This window comes from Ursus americanus, chromosome 7 (assembly GCF_024610735.1).
Source record: "Ursus americanus isolate L20-20 chromosome 7, mUrsAme1.1.p, whole genome shotgun sequence".
Lineage (NCBI taxonomy): Eukaryota > Metazoa > Chordata > Mammalia > Carnivora > Ursidae > Ursus > Ursus americanus.
Window position 1 is genome coordinate 44,095,700 of NC_142133.1, and position 13,674 is coordinate 44,109,373.

General features: G+C 36.5%; 1 protein-coding gene and 1 long non-coding RNA gene across 2 annotated transcripts in view; one reads left to right on the forward strand and one right to left on the reverse strand.

Moving 5' to 3' along the window:
* The window catches only part of CTNNA2 (catenin alpha 2), a 1,091,309-nt gene that overhangs the window by 1,073,600 nt on the left and 4,035 nt on the right, over positions 1-13,674 (forward strand). The window lies entirely within an intron of this gene.
* The window catches only part of LOC148109677 (uncharacterized), a 226,426-nt gene continuing 217,189 nt past the window's right edge, over positions 4,438-13,674 (reverse strand). Inside the window, exons 3-4 of the long non-coding RNA XR_015725230.1 lie at positions 8,701-8,880; positions 4,438-8,105 (exon numbers count right to left, since the gene is read on the reverse strand). This is a non-coding gene — a long non-coding RNA (uncharacterized LOC148109677). The remainder of the gene's footprint in view (positions 8,106-8,700; positions 8,881-13,674) is intronic.

Consider the following 13,674-nt stretch of genomic DNA (forward strand, 5'->3'; position numbering starts at 1 on the left):
TTGGCAAACTGTGCATGCACACACACACACACGACCAAAGAAGTGAAAGGGAATGAGAAGCAAGAAAGTTAGTTAGAGGAAGATACTGCAACAATGCAGCAAGAGATCCTGATGACTGGGCCTTGTGGTAACAGTAGAGTAGGTAAGGTCAAAAGGATAGATTTCAAAAATGCTGTTGCCAAGATATGATGGCAGATTGGAGGCTAGATCTAAGAGAATAAGATATGGAACGTAAGATTCTGGGTTTTTAACCTCAACAGGTGGAAAAACTGTGTTGCCAATGACTATAGGAGGAGCAGGTTTTAGGGAGAGGTGGAGTTAATCATAGAGCCCTTGCTATCTCGGAATGTTGGGAAGAGTCAGTAAGAAAACTGCAGATCAGCTTAGATCATTCTCTAAATGTCACGAATCATCTTTGTGAAAGTAACAACTCTTGCAAGAACCCGAAGTGGTATCTAGGTGAAAGTTAAAGATTTAATGGTTACAACTAACTGAGTTGTGTTCTGAACTAAAGATAGGAAACCTCTACCTAAATCTGTGACAGTGTTGGAAATTATTTGAATATGTGATAAAATTGTAGTGGGTTTACATCTCACAATGGGAAAATAAGTGACCAGGAAGAAAGAAAAAGATTTGGAGGGTATTGCTCTATGTCTACTCAAAAACTGCTTCAGAGTAGGCAGAAAAATGTATTCAATTATAAAAAGCTAGGGAATAACTGCTCAAATTTAAAACTAGTTTAATTAAAATTACTGGTTTTACTACGCATTATACTGAAGACCTTTTATGAGCTCTTGAATAATGATATCCATTTCTTCTTCTTGTAATTCTCATTTCTCTAATGAAAGAAGAGTTAATTTTAGGTTGTATAGTGAATTATTTTATCCAGTTACATATGTGTCTAACAGTTTTCTGCATTATATTTATCATCCTTTATGAATTATGTGAGGAGAAATTATGATAATGAGAGAGAAGTGATATTAATATACTGTTCTTAAAACACAGCCTTTTATGGGAGGGCGTGGTTTAGAAGGCCCATAGTTGGTATGGTAAGTGTGTTTAATCTGTTTTTTTTAAATTGATTTATTTATTTCAATTGATGAATAATTGATGCATACTGTTACATTAGTTTCAGGGGTACAACATAGTGATTGGACAACTCTGTTATACTGTGCTTATTACAAGTATAGCCACCATCTATCACCATACAAAAATGGTATTATCATATCACTGACTATATTCCCTATGCTGTACCATTCATCCCAATGACTTATTCACTCCATAACTAGAAGCCTGTACCTCCCACCCCCCTTCACCCATTTCACCCATCCTTCCTCCTAACTATGCCCCTCTGGAAAATACCAGATTTTTCTCTGTATTTTTGGGTCTGCTCCTACTTTTTTTATGTATTCATTTGTAAGTGAAGTCATATCGTGTTTGTCCTCCAACTAATTTCACTTCACCTAATGCTCTCTAGCTCTGTGGATGTTGTTGCAAATGCAAAATCCCATCCATTGTTATGACTAATATTCCATTGTATGTATATATATCATCTTAATCCATTAATCCATGGACACTCTGGTTGCTTCCATATCTTAGGTCTGTTGTAAATAATGCTGTGATAAACATATGAATTAGTGTTTCGGGGGGCGTTTTTTTGGGGGGGATAAATGCCCTATAGTAGAAATATCAAATCATATTTGTATATTTTTTGAGGAATCTCCATGCTGTTTCCAAATTGGCCACACTGATTTACATTCCCATCAACAGTACATGAAGTTTCCCTTTTCTCCAACATCCTTGCTAATACTTGTTATTTCTTGTCTCTTTGATTTGAGCTATTTTGACATGCGTAAGCTAATATCTCATTGTGGTTTTGATTTGCATTTCCCTGATACGTGACATTGAACATCTTTTCATGTCTGTTGGCCATCAGTATGTCTTCTGTGGAAAAATGTCTGTTTAGGTCCTCTGCCCATTTTTAAATCAATGTTTTTGTTTTTTTGGTGTGGACTTGTATAAGTTCTTTAATATATCTGATAAGGGGTTAATATTGAAAATCTATATTTGCAAATTCTCTCATTCAGTAAGTTACCTTTTTTTTTTTTTTGATGGTTTCTTTTGCTGTGCAAAAGTTTTCTATTTTGGTGTAGTCTCAATAGTTTAATTTTGCTTTTGTTTCTTTTGCCTGAGGAGACCTATCTAGAAAAATGTTGCTAAGGCGATGTCAAAGAGATTACCCCTTATATTTCTATGCTTTTTATGGCTTCATGTCTCACATTTAGTCCCTTAATCCATTTTGAGTTTATTTTTCTGTATGGTGTAAGAAAGTGGCCCAGTTACATTCTTTTTGTATATATCTGTCCAGTTTTCCCAGTACCATTTATTGAGATCATCTTTTCCCCAATATATTCCCCGATATGTTTCCTAATATATTCTTGTCTCCTTTGTCATTAATTGACCATATAAGTGTGGGTTTATTTCTGGACTCTCTATTCTTTTCCATTGATCTGCGTGTCTATTATTATGTCAGTATCATACTGTTTTGATTCCTAAAGCTTTGTAGTAATCCTTGAAGTCTGGAATTTTGGTACCTCTAGTTTTGTTCTTTCTCAATACTGCTTTGGCTGTTCAGGGTCTTTTGTGATTCCACACAAATTTTAAAATTATTTATTCTAGTTCTGTGACAATGCTAATGTAAGTATTACATTGAATCTGTAGATTGCCTTGGGTAGTATGAACATTTTGGGTAGTAGGGACATTTTAACAATATTCTTCTGATGCATGAGCATGATATAGCTTTGCATTTGTATGTGTCCTCTTCAATTTCTTTCACCCCTGTTTTATAGTTTTCAGTGTACAGGTCTTTCACCCCCTTGGTTAGGTTTATTTCTAGTTATTTTATTCTTTTTGGTATAATTATAAATGCAACTGTTTTCTTAATTCTCTTCTCTTTATTAGTGTATAGAAATGCAACGGATTTCTCGACTTTTGTATCCTGTGACTTTACTGAAATCATTTATTCTAATAGTTTTTTTGCTGAAATCTTCAGTGTTTTCTACATATAATACCATCAACAGTACGTCTGTAATTGTGACAGTTTTACAGTACGTCTGTAAATAGTGACAGTTTTACTTCTTCCTTGCCAATTTTTTTAAATTACTTATCTGATTGTTGTGGCTAGGACTTCCAGTATTATGCTGAATAAAAGTGGCAAGAGTGGACATCCTTGTTGTGTTCCTGATTGCAGATGAAAAGCTCTCGGTTTTTCACCATTGAGTATGATGTTAGTTGTGAGTTTGTGATATATGTCATTTATTATGTTCAGGTATGTTCCCACTAAACCCACTTTTTGAGAGCTTTTATCATGAGTGGATGTTGAATTTTGTCAAGTGTTTTATTGTGTTGATGTGTTATCAGGCTCATTGATCTGTGAATATTAAACCATCCTTGCTTCTCTCACATAAATCCAATTTGATGGTGGTGAATGATCTTTTTAATGCATTATTAAATGCAGTTTACTAACATTTTATTGAGGATTTTTGCATCTATGGTCATCATCCTGTAGTTTTTTGTTGTTGTTTTGTTGTGTCTTTGTCTGGTTTTGGTATTAGGAAATGCTGACCTTGTTTGGAAGCTTTCCTTCCTCTTCTGTTTTTTGGGAATATGTAATAATACCTTAAATTTTTGGTAGAATTCATCTGTAAATTCATCTGTTCCTGGGCTTTTGCTTAATAGGAATTTTTTGATTGCCAATCCAATTTTATTACTGTTCAGATTATCTCTTTCCTCCTGGCTCAATTTTGGAAGATTATATGTATCTAGGAATTTATCCATTTCTTCTGTGTTGTCCAATTTGTTGGCATATAATTTTTTTGTAGTAGTCTTTTATAATCATTTGTATTACTGTGGTGTTGGTTGGTACTTCGCTTTCATTTCTGATCTTATTTGGGTCCTCTCTTTTTTTGCTGGATGAGACTGTCTACATGTTTATCAACTTTATCTTTTCAAAGAACTAGCTCTTGATTCCATTGATCTTTTGGGTTTTTTTTGGTCTCTATTTCTGCTCTGATCTTTCTTATATCCTTTCTTCCTTTTTTTAAATATATATTTATTTGAGAGAGAGAGAGGGCACAAGCAGAGGGAGCAGCAAAGGAAGAGGGAGAAGCAGGATCCCCCCTGAGCAGGGAGTCTGATGTGGGGCTTGATCCCGGGATCATGACCGGAGCAGAAGGTCCTTAGACGCTTAACCGACTGAGGCACCCAGTCACCCTTATTATTTCCTTCCTTCTACTAAGTTTGGTCTTTGTTCTGTGAGATTGCTCTTGTTCTTCAAGGTAGTCCTGCATTGCTATAAATTTCCTCTTTGAACTGCTTTTGCTGTGTCCCAATGACTCTGGCCTGTTTTCATTTTTCTCCATCTATTTTTTCTTTAATAAATTTGTCAATATGTTGGTTGTTAGTACCATGTTGTTTAGCCTCCACATTTCTGTTTTTTCAATTTTTCTTGTAAAAGATGCAGGCTAGGACTTCAGTCTTCTTGAATTTATTGATACTTGTTTTGGGGAATAATATGTGATCTATCCTGGAGAGTGTTCCATGTGTACTTGAGAACAATGTGTATTATTTTTGGATGGAATGTTCTGTACATATCTGTAAAATTAAACTGGTGTGGTGTGTCAAAGACACTGCTTCCTTATTGATTTTCTTCCTGGATGATCTATCCATTGATGTAACTAGAGTGTTCACATCCGCTACAGTTATTGTTTATGTCTGTTAATATCTGCCTTATGTATTTAGGTGTTCCAATGTTGGGTGCATAGATGTTTGTTGTATTCCCTTGGTGGATTGACCCTTTATCAGTATGGAATGCCCTCTTTGTCTCTTGTTTTAGTCTATTTTGTCTGATAAATATTGCTATCCTGGGTTTTTGTTGTTCCATTTGCATGGAGTATCTTTTTCCATCTCTTCTTTACATTTTGTGTGTGTCTTTAGGTCTGCAGCCAGTTATATCTAGGCAGTATATAGGTGGGTGCTTTTTTTTTTTTTTTTTTTGGATGTATTCCATCACCTTATGTCTTTTGATTGGAGAATTTAGATCATTTACATTTGAAGAATTATTGATAGTCATGTACTGATTGCCATTTTGTTCATTGTTTTTTGGCTGTTTTTGTAGTTCTCTATTACTTTCCTTGTAATTGATGATTTTCTCTAGTGTTCTGTTTGACTTTATTATAGGTTTTAAATTACCATGAGGTTCATATATAAATATATAGCAGCCTAGATTAAGTTGATGGTCACTAAAGTTCATACACCTTCTAAAAACACTTTGTTTTTACTCCCCTATGCACATTTTACATGTTTTTGTGAGTCCCCTTAACTAATTTAGGATATGAGTGTTTGCCTACTGCCTTTAGCGTGTGTTTGCTTTTACTCATAAAATGTTTTTCTTTCATAAGTTTTCTTCTAATTATGCCCTTTTCTTTAAATGGGTTCCATCTTGATTACTGTCTTCAATTGTTAGTGATTAATTGGGCTATGCTTTGAGAATTCTGAGACCATGTCTAAGACAAAGGACTATTATTGACTGGCCATGCCTACTACATGTACCAATGAAGAAAGAAGTGGCAGCAAGTGTGATACACATCAGCCCTCCTTGCTTTATTGGTTTTGAAAGAGGCTTGGAGCATTGACAAATAGGGCCAATCGTGAGGTTTCCCATTGTGTTGTTTTGTACCTGTACTACTACTTGCTATTTCCAGGCCACAGCCCTGACACTGTCCTTCTCTTAGATTTTGACTTTTAATCATCCCAGATTTTTTTCATAAGAAGCTCTAGTCTCAAAATCTGCCCTTTGCTAATTTATTTGTTTGATAAATGGGAGCAGTCCAACCAAAGGTAGGTTTGTTTGCTCATGTTCTTGGAAGCTTGTTGGATGGGACTTTAAAGTACCCCTAAAGAATGCATAGATCCAACAGTATGAGAGTTTTGCTGGATTTAGATGATGAGATAGGCCACTTTTAAGTAGAGATGGCAGGTGCTAGGTTCAATGGACTAAAGATTAAAAATAGCCCATTCTGTAGGAAAAGAGATTTAAAAGTTTAGAAAACAAGTCTAGAGAACCCCATTATTTGTGTTTTGATGGAGATGAAGCACCAGGATTGGGAGGTAGATGTTCACTAGGCCAGAAGGGGCTCCATTAACAGTGTTTTTAGGTGTACAATATAATGAATTAACAATTCTATATGTTACTCAGTGCTCCCCACAATAAGTGTATGCCTCAATCCCCTTCATCTGTTTCACTCATCCTTCCACTCAGTGGCCTTCTGGCACTCACCAGTTTGTTCTCTAAGAATCTGTTTTTTTTGTTTGCCTTTTTTTCTTTGATCACTTGCTTTGTTTCTTAAATTGGTGTTCTTATTTGGATTAATACCCAATAGTGGAATTACTGGATCATATGGTACTTCTATTTTTACATAGTGGATGATGGTTACTTTTTCTCCACACCTTCACCAATAATTGTTATTTCTTGTATTTTGATTTTAGGGAAGGGGTTCCATTTTTTAGGTGAATGAATTTTAGAAGTTACACTTTCAAGGTAGCATAATTTGTGTTTTAGTAAGGAATATTTAGAATATATTAACTCAAATGAAGAACTGGGATTTAGGTCCTATAAGTGGTCGGGTAAAATATTTTATACTATTTATTTTCCTGCCTCTCACATCATTAGAGGTTTAAACCTCACTTTCAGAGACTAGATCGTCTTCCCTCTAGCTCTTACTGTGGCCATTTTTATTTTCTTGTGTCAGTTACTCCATCTCCAATTTAGCCCCAAATGTTCATAGATATTATGGGTATCATACATCTACATAAAATCCCCACGCTTTCTTGTAGTGAATCATCTCGAATTTCCTTCTTCCAAAGAAAGAAAAGATACTCATCTTTTGATGCTTTTCTATGGCCCTTGTGAATTTCTCCATGCCTTTGTCCCTATCACATTAAAACTATGATACACAGGCATTGGGGTACCTGGGTAGCTCAGTTAGTTAAGCATTCAACTCTTGATCTCAGGGTTGTGAGTTCAGGCCCCATGTTCTGCTCTGTGATGGTCATGGGGCCTATTTAAAAAACAAAAAAACTACGATATACAGACATTGAGAGCAAGTATCTTCAGTAAGAAGAGGGATGGAGAAAGTGGAAGAGGTAGAATCTAAAATATAAAGACCCTTTTGGACTCAAATGGTGATTTAGGGAAACATGGGTCAAGTAATAATAAAAGCTTAAAATTTGTTAAGGGCCTATCATTTGCCAGGCATTCAGCTTTGAGGACACTATCTCATTTAATACAATACTAGGAAGTGCTCATTTCATTTTTACTTTAAAGATTTTGAGGTAGATCTAGGTTAAGTAGCTCTCTCAAAATCATGTAGTCAGTGGTTGATTAGCCCAAGCAGGGTTGGAATTGTAGAGCACAAGCTTTCATTTACTATAAGGAAGAAAAAATAGAAAGGGGGCAGGCAGGTGGGTAGAGCATGATATGTAAGAATGTATTGAAAAAGGGTCTAGGGTCCTGAGACCTGGGAGAGGAGCCTCTTCACCACAATTCAGGTAGCAACAGAGGCTTCAACCAGTTCTTTCCACCCACCTGATAAGGAGAGGGTCAGGAACTGGATAAGAGTTTCCTTTCTCCAATATATGAAGAATGCCCTGTAACACAATTCCTAGTGGTTGAATGTGAAGAAGTGAAAGAAAATAATAATCCAGGGCCTTCTGATTATGCTCACTTGCCAGGAACAATCCTCTGCATCCAAACTTTGAGGTCCTTGACTCTTCTCTACTCCTTTCCTAATGGTTGCACATTGCATGCTGGAGCCTTGGAGATATTTTATAAGGTGTTTTAAGTAGCCTTCCTCATGTATCAGCAGATCCCACATCCATACAAAGTTAGGCATTTCTGATAGTATGGAGTCCTTTGGTGACTCATACATTTTAAAAAGACAGTGTTCTTGGAATCTTAGACAAAGGCTTGTTTGAGATTTGTCTCCCAGTAATGATGATACTGGGAATATCGGTCAAGAGTAGTGATCTTCTGCTAGCTGGCTCTCCTATAAGGAAAGTAAAAAGGAGCTTTAAAGAGTTATAACATGGTATGAACCGTGGATGGTGAGGACATGCTCATTATTACAGATGACAAGATCAACAGTCAACGCATGCTATATTTATGTGATGTAAAGATTGTTTTTTCCAGGAGTATCTCTCAGTCATGGTGGGTGCCTAAAAATCCATTGGTACCACTGTTGCGTCTGGTTCTGTTATGTGAGAACAATCCAGAGAAGGCCTCTGGGTCAGGAAATGTTGAAGTATTTAAAAAGGAGCTAGGGAGTTCTAGATGAACACACATGTCTGTTCCTAACCTTCCAACACCCCTTGACATTCCCAAGTTTACCAAGAATGCCTTGTTTTGGGTTGAGCAAAAACTTTTCTGCCTTTAATAGTGAGAAAAATTGGCTCTAAGCCATTATTTCGGAAATTTGTTGACTGTAATTAAGCCTTCATGGGAGTCCCCAAGGTTTACTTACCTATAATTGAAAAAATGCAAATGAAGACAGTTAATCAGTGGACTGGCTGACTCTGAAGTGCTACTACCTACCCAAATGAATTAAAACCAAAGGCACGAATTTGTCCAGTTGAAAAAGTTACCTGAGAGCCAATTGGTAAATTTCTCAGCAATGCTGTGGAGATTTTTTTCTTAGATGGCAGTGCTTTTCTGCTGAGGCCTTTGCCAACTTAATCTTGAGCCATTACATACAGATTTCCTCACAACTGGCCTTCAGCGTTGGTAGAGCACCAGCTGCCTCCCTGGCATCGCTCAAGGTAGCCCTGCAGGAAAAAATAACAGACCTCTTATCCTCCCTTATGTTGGGATGGATCCACTAAAGATACAAAACATTTGCTCTTCAAGATACCAAAACAAAATGGGAATCCGCCTGGGATTAAGCCAACCCTTCAGGAGTTGTCCCACAGTACTTCAGCTGTCATTTATGAAGGATTATTACATGTTCTAATGGTACCAGAGTTTATGCAGGTTTTTTTTTTTTTTTTGGTAACAATAATTGCAGCATACCTGTGATGGTCATTTCACGTCAGACATCCTACTCATTAATATATTCAGCTAATTTTTATCACCTGATTTAAAATAATCCCCCAAGTACTTTGAATTTCCTTTAATACTTACGTCTTCTGTTTAATGAGTTCATTAATTAAACAACTTCTATCAGCTATAGGAACAAGGGTAAATACAGCGTCATACTTGTCAACAATCTGACCGGTAGAAACATAAGGTATTAAGTCAATTTAAATATAGAAGTAGAGGTACAGTAGATGATGAATCTGTCAAAATGTGACAAAGGAAGTAAAGATGTTTCCGTTTCCATGCCCCTCAGCAGCTTTTGAGGGAGCAAAGTGCCATGACTGATTAATAATGCCAGCCAGGGCCACCATAAAGAGGAGTGGCAAATTCCTGCCCTATTATCCAGAAGGAATGCAGTTTTGCTAACTCACTACATTGTTGTTTGATGAAGAATGAGTGGACTAGAACACTGAAATGAGGGCTTACCGCAAAGGAATGGTCTTATTTGCAAATGTGTAAACATCCATAAAGTAGGGAAAGATTCAGTTAGGCTGAACCTTTTCACCATGTCTTTGTTTGCTTATTTATTACCCTGGACTTGCTAGAGCTTTTAAAAAGTGCTATTGATACAGACTATGGAAGAAGTAGGCAGATATTTCAAATGTATCACAGTTTCTAAGGATATCAAATATCTTTCTTTTCAAAGCCTTAAGGATTTTTAAAACATGAAATGTTCTTCTTGGTGGATAATAGGCTCCAATGCTCTGGGTTTCTAACCTCCCATTCATTAACAGCAAAGCTAACTTGTAGCAAGGTTTTGTTTTTTTTTTTCCTCCTGCAAGCAATTTGTGACTCCTTTTGGGGAGGTAACTGTTTAAATGACCAGCTCCAGTGGAAGGATTCCAGTTTTCTCGAGGTGTTTACTTTCAACTTATTGTCAGTTCTCCCATTACAACTAACTCCCTGTAAAACACTAACCCAGACCTGAATATGTATAGAATAGTAGCATTAAAATATTTCTTAGATGTGAAAGACTAAGTTATTCCCACTAAAAGATCTTGCAAGAGGCTAAATTGGACTCTATGTATTTGTAGAGCCCTTTTAGTATTCTCAAAATCATTAGCACTATCAGCTCTGACTTGAGAAAATTAAATAGCCTACACCCAAATGGGACTGGGTTCCCTCCCCCAGGCATTTCTAAGTTTTTTGAGGTAACTAAAACTCCTGTTTTTATACATCAAAATTACCTTGAAATAAATTTCGTTAATTTAATCTGTTTAGTTTAGCTAGTAGTCCCATGCCATTTGCATTATTTTTAATCCAAGGACAGATAGCTTTGTACTGGGGATTTCCATGAACTACCATTTATGGTTTATTATTTTTCAGTAAAAATCAGTTTTGAAAATAGATTTGTTTCCAGGTCATATTTCTGTCTGTCTCTGCAATCTGAAAGAGGATTAATGTAGAACACATAGTGAAACCCTAATTTTCTTCTATAATTATATACCGGGCTCTTACAAATTAACAACCTAAGACATTTACTGTCCCAGATGTTTAACCCAGTGTGTTTCCCTCCACCTCTTTTACATTACTTTGCACTACTGACAATGGTGTGCATATTTAAAGGCAGCTGTTAAGTCTAAACTGCATTCGTTTTATTGCTGGGGGATTCCAGGAAGTTCACCATTATTTTCAAGGGTGAAGGATTGCTAATTACTTAACAGGAAGTAGCCTTGGTTGTCAAGGGAATAGTTAAGATATTTCTTGATGATGTTATGCCTTAGATTATTAAAATATTGATTTTGATCCTGAAAGTATAATGCTGAGAAAAATTTTAGTAGATCTATTGAACTTTTTGACCAAAGAAAATATGCATTCAGACTTTTATTCTCTTTGTGAAAACACTAAATAAGGAATATGAAGGGAAGAGAAATCAGAAATTGACTTAGTATGCAGAGCACTGTTCATGAAGTAACTGGCAAAACCAATATAAGCAAAACACGTGGTTTCTTAAAACTGGCCCCCAGACTTTCAGTCCCATCATTTCAACCGACCCTTTGATGATAACTTCACTGACATGTAACACAGATACCTCAAATTCAGAATGTCCAGAGTTAAACTCAATATTGTAGCACCTCTTCTTGCCATCATCTGGGTTAAAAGCATCAACTTATACCCAGCTATACTAGCTGGGAACTCCAGATTTGTCCTTTTTTATCACTCAACCACTTAGTCACCAATAACCAACTACTTCATCCATTAAAGTGAGTTTAGACTATCACTCCCACCATGATGCTTTATTTTCCTACCCTATCCGACTCAAGGTAGATCCTGTATTCTTTCTGTTTCCTTAGTACCTTCCATCCTACTAAACAACTTACCAGTATTTATATAGTAAGCATCTGAAGAAATACCTGGATGAATCACTGTAAGTAGAAGGATGGATAGACTGAAATAGTATATGAGAATTGAGCATTTCCAGAAATGTAGGTGCACTTTTCATTTGAGAATTTGATTGAGTCATGCAGTTATATTTGTGTCAAAGTCTGTTTCTATTGAAACTGAACACCTCTTGCAAGGTAACCCCCATGTTCATTAAATAGCATAAAATTTACGACATGAGGTTTCAGAATTCTTCAGATTCTGTAAATTTTAAGAGTCATTTTAAGCACTTTTCATGACAATCTTCATCTTTAACATAAGGAATTAGCACAAATATCAATTAATGGAAGAATCAAAATTAAGGAACATCAACCCTCTAATATTTCTCTCCATTCAAAACACAAAATAAGGATGGTATAGGGAAAGAGAAATCTGTCTATTGGGATTTGAGTGAGATTAAGAAACTAGTACAGAGGCAGAAAAAGAGCTAGAAAAATCCTATAGAAATGACTATGAAACAGCTCTCCCACCCTTATTTGCTTTTCATGGATCGTAACAGAACAAGACGTGAGGAAACATCTGCTACCTTTTTAAAATAGTACTTTGATATTTAAAAAAAATAGTGACAGAATTAGGAGAAGCCTGATTTCTGTAGTTAGGGACAGCAGACACCTATGGAATGAAATAGGGAGAATTAATTAGTCTAGCATAAGTTGATAGATTGGTGGGCTGTGGCTTCATCTGCCATGCATGGCTCTGGGAAACAGCACCAACTTAACGGTTAGTCCAGGGGCTCTGGAGTTAGGCTGCCTGGGTTTAAGTCTTTTGGCTTCACCACCTACCTGCAATGTGATATTTAGCAAGCTGCATGGCCCTTCTTTGTCCCAAGTGGGCATAATTGTGTTACCTGCCTCAGGCATGGTTGTGAGACTGAATGAAAGAAACAAAACTTGGGGAGTTAATGCAGAGACCGGCACATGGTAGCATTTGCTAAATGTAGGCTTTTTTTTTTTTTTCCAATTAACTGAAAATTGGGTCACTTCTCTTAGAGTAGATATAGGGACTGAACGGAATGTCCAATAGGAACAGAAAGGCTCTTAAGCAGGGAAAGATACAATTCTCTTTCTACTCCCAGTTTAATCAGTACATACACAGGCTAGCTGGAGGAATGGCGGAAATACAGTCCACTTTAAGGTTGTTATAAAGCTAGGAACACCAGCCCTGATAAAAGTTTAGAGCACTAAAGTAGCTGAGCCCCACATAAGGGCACAAGCAGTCATTAGTGCTTCAGAGAAGCTGAACAAGTACAAGAGAAATCTGCAGGGATCATATTCCAGTCACTGCTGCAATGAAGGTAAATCCAAGCCAGGAAGGACTGAGAAGGGCTGTGCACTGGGCAGGAACACACCTGAGGCCAGGAGATCTAGGTACAAAGAATTCAGGCTCCATGGATGACACTGACTCAAAGGTGAGATGGTGGCTTTCACCAAACTCAGTCATGATGTGTATAGAATGGTACCAAGTTTAAGAACAGGTGTCTACCCCAACAGAGTTAAACACTGAGATAGGTTCATTCTGAATGATGCTAGTCACTGAAAAACAAGGCCCCAGAGATTAAAAAGTGGTTCATGTGGTAGTCTTTGGAGAAAAACAGTACAGGTCTTGATCCCTACTGTTGCCCATTATTTCAGAGGCAAGTTCTATTACCTAAGTTCAAGGATTTTTGGAACTTAAGCCATGCAGTTTAATTAAAAGGACAAAGGCAATGTCTAAGCAACTCCTAAGTGCTCAATTAATACTGGTTATTCATTTGTATGTATTCATTTACATATCTTGTCTGAAAATGCCATAGTTACAGTATAAATTGCAAAACAGAATACAATTCTATTAAATGGGTTTTCCTAGACCTTGTATTAAAAGATCTTCTTGCCATGTAGCCTTAGTCTTTTTAGTGTATTTTCTTTTGGAGTGAATTTTTAATGAAACATGCCAGGTCTTTGTGCTATTTTGGACAAGCATAAAGGAGAGTCATTTTTAAATAAAAGAAATTCTGCTTGTGGCATCAATGACCTAAATCATTGGATATAGGGGAATGGCAAAAGTTATCCTTTGGGAGTTCAAGTTTTAAGAAAAAGTCAAATTTCTTTTAATTTTAGATTGGG